Raw genomic sequence first — 11,399 nt, 5'->3', positions numbered from 1 at the left:
CTGTCTTCCCAAGAAAAAGTATTTTGACAAATAGAAGGCTTTAAATATAGTGCTTGTGTGCAAGATTAAAATATTCTGTAGTTATACTATATCCTTTTATATAATTGATTAAAGCAAATATAAGCAGATCATTTTCTATGAGTGATTTGCAGCACATGCCAACAAATGGCAGTTGCCACAATATATAACAATTTACTTTTCTCATTCATTTGTTATTCTCTATAGTCAGTTTTGAAACTGATTTATTTTCATCCTAGACATTTCATTAATTATTGACTACACATATACACTAATTCCAATTTATATTTAAAAGCAGCTGGCTGAAATCTTGGCAAGAGAATCAGCAGTGATTCCACACCTCATGATCTGAATATATATAAATATAGTCCGACCTTACTCCCATTTTATTCATTTTTTAAAAAACTAGATTCATAAAATTCTAACTTCTAGTTCAAGTCATGCTGCAATTAAATTAGGAAACATGGCAGACTTTGGGTTAGAACTAAATCAGATTGGCAGAAATTTTGCAACCTTAATGGCCATGTTTTACATACTGTTATTGAAGTTACAGCCCTATAAATTATACGATTTAATCTTAGAATTCTTGGAAATTACCATTAATTTATAATAACTTTAATTTAGAGAGAGCACAGTGTAGATAAATTAAACAATATTGAGACAGCTATCATGAAAGTATCAGTAGAAAACGAGCTGGAGAACAAGGACAGTGTCAACTTTCTGGGTTTTCAATGGGATTTTTTGTTTGGTTTTGTTGTTTGTCGGGGAGTTTTTGTTTGCGTGTTTGTTTAGTTTTGGTTTTTTGAGACAGATGCACTATGATCTTTATTGCTATGGCTTGGTATCCACTGACTGGAATAGCACCAGGCTTATGGTCAGTGCTCAATAAAGGTTTATTGAATGAATGAGTGTTCTATAATAGATGCAAATCTGGTGAAACATGAGTTTTTCTGTTATTGCTGTAGGTAATAAAACATGGCCATTGTGTACTAAACCAGAAGGAATTTTCAGGTGTCCCTTTTTCAAGCTTCCTCATCCTAATAGTAAAGGAATTGAGACCAGAAAAGGTAAAGTGACTGCCCAAAACAGAGAAAGGAATAGTAAATCAATTAACAAACATTTATCAAATAGTGTACACTATTTCAGATAATGAGGACACAGCAGAGCATAAGGCAGTTAAAGTCTCTGCCTTCAAGGAGTTTATATTCCAGTGGCAAAAGTGATGTACATGTAAATGAATAAGATAATTGCAGGCCCTGATAAAAGGATGCTACAAAAATACTAATACAGCATATTGGGATGGAGAATGATGGAGGGTAGAGAGAAACACAATTGACTTAGATTACTCAGAACTGGATGCTGTAAAGACTCTCATAGGGTTGCTGAGGCCTGAATGACAAGGAGACAGCCATGCAAAGGTATGGAGGAAGGGTATTGGAAATGCAAGTACGAAGGGTCTGAGATGGAAACAAGCTTGATGTGTTTCATGAAAATAAAACGGCCATAGTGTTTCAACCAGAATGAGGAGGAGAAGAAAATTAACAGAGACAAGGTTAGCTGGGCCAACACCAAACCCTGTAGAACGCTGTGTATCCGGAAAATTAGTTGTGGGTTTTTACAGGGTGTGATGAGACACTGTTCAAAAGGTTTTGAGGAAAGGGGTCATATTATCTAATTTTCACTTTAGAAAAATCACTCAGGCTACTGTGTGGAGAATGGACTTGGATAAGGCAAGAGATGACACTGTGAGACTAATTAGAAGACTGCCCTAGTAATCCAGGCTGAATGATGGTCACTTGGACTAGGATTGACAGTAGAGAGGGTGAGCAGTAGCTGGACTCAAGACATCTGTAAGTACCTATAGGACTTACTGCTAGATGCATTTGGGCAAATGAAGATGCCATTTACAGTGACGGAGAAGACTCTGGAAAATGAATTGGGAGAATGGGGAAATGATTAGCTCTGCTTTGGACATGTCAAGTCTGAAATTTTTTTAATCAACTTTCTCAGGTTTAATAAGCCTGAAATTTTTATTAAACATTCAAGTGGAAATGCTAAAACGTAGTTGGATAGATAAGTCTGGACTTCAAAACAGAGGTCAGGAGAGGCGACATGGATTTGGACATCACCAATAAAGAGAAGATATTCAAAGCCATGGCTCTAGGGAAACCCTGTGGTTAGGGAAGAAAGGAGGACTGAGACAGTCTGGAGCACTGTGAGATATTTTCTGGAGGAAGAGGAGCCAGGAAAAAAAAAAGGCTGAGAAAGAGCACAGAAGAATCTGGCTTCCTGGATGTCTCATGGACAACCTTGATAAGGACTGTTATTAATATGGAAATGGGAGAACGGGGAAGGAAAGCCTGACTGACATGTAGTGAGGTAAGAACGGGAGGTGAGGACAAAGCAGCAACAAGTTAAACATGGCTTCCAGAAATGTTTCCACGGAGTGAGGAAGTCCTGAAGAGGGCAACAGAGGATGATGTACAAAGCAATGTAAGGAAGATTTCGCCTTTGGCCTTGGATACAGCAGGGATGCTTCTTCCACTGTGACTTGTGGGAAGGTTAGCTGCTTGGGCTCAGGTGCAGGTGCAGATGTGCTGCAGGATTTGGTGAATTCTTGACTAATTCCGTCAAAGTTAAACCCAATTTTTCCAAATCCTACTTCAGATTGCAACCACATAGCCACCATTAGAATTATAAAGTCATATTTTTGTATTGGACACAATAGCTGAAAGTTTTGAAAGATGTAATTCCTACTTCTACTGATTTGCAGTGTGAGATTATTCTACAAATGTAATCATCTAAGTTTAGTGGTGCAAAAGTGTCATTACTTAATCAAATGAAATTATTATAGCACCAAGCTTATTTTGAATACAATGTAAAAGAGACATTATCCTAAGTTTCTAATTATTCAAAGGAATAAAGTCAACAAACTAAGAAACTAGAAAAAACCAAGGTCCTTAAAATCATCATTGAACTCCTGAATTATGCAACTCTGGAACGGCCTTATCCCAGATTTCTTGTTATGTGAGTTAATAAATGTACTGATTGTTTGAGCTGTTTTTTGTTGATTATTGCCACTTATAGCTGAAAGCACTTTAACAGGCATTGTATTTTACTGGAATAACTGGTAGCCATCTGGAAAAAAATAAAGCTCAAACCTTACACAAAAATAAATTCCAGACAGATCAAAATATAATCAAAGCTAAAGGTTAACTATCACCATTCCTAATTTTGTACAAAAGCAGCAGAAACTTTAAAGTAAAAGCTGTTCTTTTACATTTTAACTTGATTATTCTAAATGATATGTAAGGCATTTAAACTGGGCTATCTATAGTAACAAATGGAACAAATGGTGAATAATACAAATGCCAGCAACAACTGACAAATATTTTGTCATTAAGACAATTTTCATCCTTTATTGCTCTCTTTTCCCATTTTAATATGTTGTATTTTTCTTGAACTATAAAATATTATTTACTGGATGCTTGCAGATAACATTATATTATTTCCACAATTAAATATGAAACTGTCAGGAGAACCCTAAATCTACTTCTTTTCATCCTATCTGGTTTTATGTGTGAGCATCCTAGTCACTTCTATCGTCTTCAGTGAGCCCTTGAGAACAAAGATGACAGACAGTGACAGTCGTGTTGTATCCCCAGTACCCGCCACCATGCCTGGAACAGGAAGGCATTCAGTGAAGTTTTGTTGAATGGATAGATGAATGAATGCATGCACACATGTGTGTGAGAAAATGGAGGGAAGGTGATACTTTTTCTGTTTCTGCTGACTTGCACAGTCAGAAGAAAGAGAACAAGTTGCTGAAGGTTCATGGAAAGCCCACAAAGAAAGAAGGTTCATCTTCTTATCCGGTTCATGAGCTCTAAGGAGCTATTGCTCAAGGGTTCTTCCTGGTTGCAGTTCTGAGAACTATTGTAGGAGGAGTGAAGAAAACATTTACTGTCTACTGCATACTAGACACTTTAATACATTATTTTATCCTCTATTTCTATTTTACAAATAAGGTAGGGGTTGTCTTCTAATGGAGGTACACAATCTATTCAATTGTGGGAATTAGCAAATCCTAGAACATTCGGTCTATAGCTCAATAGCCTGAACTCTGCCTATCTAAGTTCAAAATTAATTATCTTCCTCAATCAAGTGCTCTAACTTGAAAGGCAAGTTGCAGAGTAAGGCAAAAATAACAGCAGCAGTTTTATACATATTTCTGATCTCTTCCTAAGTAAAAACATTTAAAAACTCCCATTGTAGCTACTCAAAATGTACTTGCAACAACATACTCAGGAATTCCACTAAGATTTACCTTGTTAGACTTCTTTTTGGTTTACCATCCAAATCTTTTGTGGGGAAATTTATAGATAAAATGGATGAATTATTCTATTGCTTTTTGTTATCCTATGCTAATGAATATATCTGCTAGGGTGTCTGTGATGGCTAAATTTTACGTACTAATTTGGCTAGGCTATGATGCCCAGCTGTTTGGTGAAACACTAGCCCAGATATTGCTGTGAAGATATTTTGTAGATGTGATTAACATCTACAATCAGTTGAGTTTAAGTAAAACTCAATAATGTGGGTGTTCCTTGTTCAGTCAGCTGAAAGACATAATTGCAGAATTGAGGACTCCTGGAAAGGAAGGAATTCTGCCTCAAGACTGTAACACAGAAATCCTGCCAGATTTCCCAGGCTGCAGGCTTGCCCTACATATTTCAGACTTGCCAGCCCCACAATTGCATGAGCCAGTTCCTTAAAAAGATATTAACATAAGGGCAATCAGGAATAATAGGCAGATGCCCTTTCTGGCATAAATATTTGGGAACCTTGATCCTATATAACCTGATTCCTTTTGCTCTTATTACTAATCTCTATGGATTCACTCCTGTTGACTCTCCAGTCTCAGAACTTCTAAATAAATTTGCCCTGCTCACACAAAACGTGTGTGTGTGTGTGTGTATTAGTATATATATATATTATATTATATATATAATTATATAATATATTATTATATTATATATATAATTATATAATATATTATTATATTATATATATAATTATATAATATATTATTATATTATATATATAATTATATAATATATTATTATATTATATATATAATTATATAATATATTATTATATTATATATATAATTATATAATATATTATTATATTATATATATAATTATATAATATATTATTATATTATATATATAATTATATAATATATTATTATATTATATATATATTATATAATATATTATTATATTATATATATATAATTATATAATATATTATTATATTATATATATAATTATATAATATATTATTATATTATATATATAATTATATAATATATTATTATATTATATATATAATTATATAATATATTATTATATTATATATATAATTATATAATATATTATTATATTATATATATAATTATATAATATATTATTATATTATATATATAATTATATAATATATTATTATATTATATATTATATTATATTATATATTATATATATATATAATAATATATTATTATATTATATATATAATATATAATATATTATTATATTATATATATAATTATATAATATATTATTATATTATATATATAATTATATAATATATTATTATATTATATATATAATTATATAATATATTATTATATTATATATATAATTATATAATATATTATTATATTATATATATAATTATATAATATATTATTATATTATATATAATTATATAATATATTATTATATTATATATATAATTATATAATATATTATTATATTATATATATAATTATATAATATATTATTATATTATATATATAATTATATAATATATTATTATATTATATATATAATTATATAATATATTATTATATTATATATATAATTATATAATATATTATTATATTATATATATAATTATATAATATATTATTATATTATATATATAATTATATAATATATTATTATATTATATATATAATTATATAATATATTATTATATTATATATATAATTATATAATATATTATTATATTATATATATAATTATATAATATATTATTATATTATATATATAATTATATAATATATTATTATATTATATATAATTATATAATATATTATTATATTATATATAATTATATAATATATTATTATATATAATTATATAATATATAATTATATTATAGTATATTATAGTATACTATAATATTATAACACTAATACTATAATACTAATACTGTATACTATTAGTTCTGTTTCTCTAGAGAACATTTGCTGATACAACAGCTATGCTATTCGCAACAGATAAAAATAAACTAGCATTAAGAAGCTAAAAGCAGCCCAGGCGCGGTGGCTCGCGCTTGTAATCCCAGCACTTTGGGAGGCCAAGGCAGGTAGATCGCCTGAGGTCAGGAGTTCAAGACCAACCTGGCCAACATGGTGAAACCCCCCATGTCTAAATACACTAAACACACTAAAAATACAAAAATTAGCCAGGCGTGGTGGTGCGTGCCTGTAATCCCAGCTACTCAGGAGGCTGAGGCAAAAGAATCACTAGAACCTAGGAGGTGGACGTTGCAGTGAGCTGAGATCACACCGCTGCACTCCAGCCTGGGCGACAGAGTGAGACTAAGTCTCAAAAAATAAAAAAATAAAAGGTGAAAGCAATTAGGAGTCTTTCTCTCTTTGATAGCATTTATTCAGAAACATAAATTCCAAAGGCTTTGGAATCCTGCCATCTCTAATTGTACTACAGATAGAATACTTCAAAAAATAAAATTGTGGGTCATTTTTATTTTAAAAATACATGTGATTTTTAGCTTTGAGAAAGTGCTAAGGTCATCATTAAGCCAGATGATGAGAAAGTGCTGCAGCTTTAAACACTCTGAAGCACTAATTTCAGAGATCCCCCTAGGATTTTCTTTCAGTCCTTAGCTTATATCCAGATTGTGTCGCAATATCCATCTTTAGATGTGCCACAATAAGTTTACAACCACTAAAATATGACATTGGAACTATCAGAAAAGCATGTGTATCCACCACAAAAAAACTTGAGGGAAGTACAACTACACTTCACTGCGTAGTTAGGTGACAGCCATTTAGCCATATCTGGCAGCAAAGGGGAATGAAACACAAGATAAATTGAAGTGTCTGAAAAGTATACGAACCTCAAGTGTTGAAAACATGTCTATTTCTCGAAAGATTATATAGGTAAACATTTCAGTTCTTTAAGGAGCCCCTACCATGGACCAGGGTGTTTTTTCAGGAGCTGGACATAGCTTTCCCCTCCTGAGAAGATGAGGGTCTGGTGATGAAGACCAACAAATAAGATAACAAGCAGTAAGAATAACTTGTAACATGTTCAGTGCAATACTAAACTGATTCATACAACTATTCCATTTACGATGATTTACAGGAACACCTCATGCAATGAACTGAAGGTTTGCATCAGCCTAAAATTCGTATGTTGAAATCTAACTCCCAAGGTGATGATATTAGGAGGTGGGAATTTTGGGAGGTGATTAGGTCATGAAGGTGGAGCCCTCATGAATGGGATTAGTGTCCTTATTAAAGAGGCCTCAGAGAGTCCTTTTTCCCTCTTTCCACCATGTGAGAATATCATGAGAAGTTAGCAGTCTGCAACCTGAAAGAAGTCCCTCACCAGAACGTGACCATGCTGGCACCCTGATCACAGACTCTCAGCCTCCAGAAACTGTGAGAAAGAAATACCTGTTGTTTATAAGCCAGTCTGTGGTACTTTGTTATAGCAGCCTGAATGGATTAAGACAGCTTAGGCAAGAAAGACAGAAAGATTCCTCTGCTAGAGAGAAGGGAATTGCAGAAGGAAGGTAACAAACACCCTTACAGAGAAGGTGACCTTCCAGCCAGATCTTGAAGTCAAGGGAGCAAAGACTTTGAAGGTAAAGAGAAAAGAGACCAAGAGCAAGGAGTTATTCTCCAACAGTCCAGGCAGACAGGGGAGACTTTCAGAGACACAGAGGCAAATTTAGGACCAGGCCAGCCACTTGGCATTGCTGTTGGGTATACAAAGCGGGCTTGCCAACATGCAGTGGGAAAGGTAGGACTTAGTGAGAGACTGGATGTGGGAAAAGGAGGGAGAAACATACCTGAGTGCTTGATCTGAGAAACTATGACTGGCAGAGAACAGAAAGCTAAAGATTTACAGAAGGAAAGACTGCTTTGGGAGAAAGAGGATGTGTTCTGTTGGGGGATGTTGAGACTGAAGAGCCAGTGGAGCATCCAGGTAGAGATGTCAAGTAACCACTTAATAACCTGGGTCTGCCCCTCAGGAGAAAGTTTAGGCCAAAAATACAGGTTTCGTCATCATTAGCAAACTGGATGAGAATCCCCAGAGGAAGAAGCAGGACAAGGAAAGAAGATGACCAAGGAGCAAACATTGCTTGACCCTAATGTTTAAGAGGCAGGAGAAAAGAGAAAAGCCCTATAAAAAACTAAAAAAGGTAAAGGAATTATTATTGTATATTTTTGCTTTGTTTTATTATGCTAATTATATACATGACACAAAACTTACCATTTCAATCATTTTTAAGTGTACAATTTAGTGGCATTAATTACATTCACCATGTTGTGCAACCATTACCACTATTTCCAAAACTATTTCATTATCCCAAACAGAAATTCTGCAACCATTAAGCACTAGCTCCTCATTCCTCTCTCCCCGCAGCCCCTGGTAAACTTTTTTTATTGAGACAGAGTCTCATTCTGTCACCCAGTCTGGAGTGCAAAGGTGCAATCTCAGCTCACTGCAACCTCAACTTCCCAGGTTACAGCAATCCTCCCACCTCAGCCTCCTGAGTAGCTGGGACTACAGGCATGGGCCATCATGCCTGGCTATTTTTTTTTTTTTTTTTTTTTGTAGACACAGGGCTGTCACTACGTTGCCCAGGCTGGTCTCGAACTCCTGAGCTCAAGTGATCTGCCCTCCTCAGCCTTCCAAAGTGCTGGGATTACAGGCATGAGCCACCAGGCCCTGCCGGGCCGCTGGTAACTTTTTCTGAGACAGTCTTGCTATGTTACCTGGCCTGGAGCCCAGTAGTGCAATCTCAGCTCACAGCAATCTCCACCTCCTGGGTTGAAGTGATTCTCGTGCCTCAGCCTCCCGTGTAGCTGGGATTACAGGTATATGCCACCATGCCCAGCTAATTTTTGTTTTTTTGTTTTGTTTTGTTTTTGGTTTTGGTCTAGTAGAGATAGAGACAGGGTTTCACCATGCTAGCCAGGCTAGTGTGGAACTCCTGACCTCAGGTGATCTGCCCACCTCAGCCTCCCAAAGTGCTGAGATTACAGGCATCAGCCATTGCGCCTGGCTGCACCTACTAACTTCTAATCTACTTTCTGTCTTTATGAATTTGCCTATTCTAGGTATCTCATACAAGCAGAATCATATATTTGTCCTTCTGTGTCTGACTTATTTCACTTAGCATAATGTCTTCAATGTTCATACATGTTGGGGCATGTGTCAGAACTTCATTCCTTTTTATGTATTGTGCCTTTTGCAGTTAGGAAACAAAAGCAGGGAGAATAGCAATCATGGGTATATCAGGACTAGTTAATTAGGTTCCGGGGGTAAGGAGGGGAGGAGAACAGTCATCTGGAAGGCCAGAACTGAAAGCTGAGTGCAGAAGCCATAATCAGTTAGCCAAGAACTCTGTGTAGAGCAGAAAGGCATGTGGAAGTTGGAGGTCACGGTACAAATCTTCCTCTGAGAACCAGATAGAAAACTGAATTCAGACTGATGAATGAACTTAATACAAGATTCTCCTCTTCTGGTGGGAAGGTCTGGTGGGAAACAGGTCTGAATGAACAGTTCCTTGGTTCTGGCATCCAGATGCAGGTGCACCTGTACACACAGTTACTACCTGAAGGAGAATAAAGAGCATGAGCCAGAGAAGCACATCAAAAATAAATTATCAAGCTAAGGAGGACAGAGGAGCTGAAAGGCAGCTCAACTCAGATGACAGGGAGAGGAACATCCAGAGGCAATGAGTGAAATACTCAGAAACCTAGGTCAAAAGCTAGATTCTATTAATGCAAGCTTTGTGAGAGTAAGACAGCTCCATTTAGAGGTACTGGGACCAGAGAGACGACAGAAGTGACTCCAAGAGAAATAAGCAATTGGAGCAAAAGGAGCCAGGATGTACACGACCCAAGTCCCCAAATATTTATGCCAGATAGGGCACCTGCCTATTATTTCTGATTGCTCCTATGTTAATATTTTTGGTCCAAAAGCTTAAAAGATATTAGTGTAACTTCTAAAGGAAAAAAGTATTCCGAATGCTTTCAATTCTTACCGATGAGCAGTATGCATATCCCTTCTCCCAAATGATTAAATTATTGATTGAGAAGTTAAGCGTCTCATTATACAGCATCTATCTTAAATAATGTAATTTTGCCTTATAGTAAATGTGTTCAGTAAGCTTCTGAATTTAATATAAATTTACCAATTTTGCTGAATAAAAGCCAAAGAAAATATAGAAGGCTACAGAAGATATTTTGTATGATATCTATCTTTTAAAATTCCATTGAGACTTAATTTGTGGCCTAACAAATGGTCTATCCTGGAAAATGTCCCATATGGGCTTGAGAAGAATGTGTATTCTGTTGTTATTGGGTAGTGTGTTCTATACATGACTATGAGTTCTAGTTGCTTTATTGTTTTTTTTAAGTCCTCTAATTCCTAATGTAATCTTCTGTCAGATTTTTCTATCCATTATTGTGAGTGGGGTACTGAAGTCTCCAACTAGTATTGTCTTTTTTTTTTTTTTTTGAGACAGGGTCTCGCTCTGTTGTCCAGGCTAATGTGCAGTGGCATACTCACAGCTCACTGCACCCTTAACCTCCTAGGCTCAAGAGATCCTCCTGCCTCAGCTTCCCAAGTAGCTGAGACTACAGGCATGTGCCACCATTCCCAGCTAGTTTTTGTATTTTTTGTAGAGACAGGGTTTTGCCATGTTGCCAGGCTGGTCTCAAACTCCTGGGCTCAAGCCATCTGCTTGACTCAGAAATATAGGATTCTTGATTAACAGTTTTGGTTTTTTATTTTTGTTTGTTTGTTCAGCATTTTGAATATGTCAGCCCACGGCCTTCTAGCCTCCAAAGTTTCTGAAGAGAAATCTGCTGATAATCTTTTTTGAGGATCACTCATTTGTAATGAGTCACTTCTCTCTTGCTGCTTGCAAAATTCTGTTTTTCTTTGACTTTCAACAGTTTGATCACACTGTGTTTCAATGTGAATCTCTGAGTTCATCCTACTTGAAGTTTGTTGAGTTTGCTACATGTTTATATTCATGTCTTT

Source organism: Gorilla gorilla, chromosome 1 (assembly GCF_029281585.2).
Source record: "Gorilla gorilla gorilla isolate KB3781 chromosome 1, NHGRI_mGorGor1-v2.1_pri, whole genome shotgun sequence".
In the NCBI taxonomy this organism is placed as follows: domain Eukaryota; kingdom Metazoa; phylum Chordata; class Mammalia; order Primates; family Hominidae; genus Gorilla; species Gorilla gorilla.
This window is presented reverse-complemented; position numbering follows the sequence as displayed.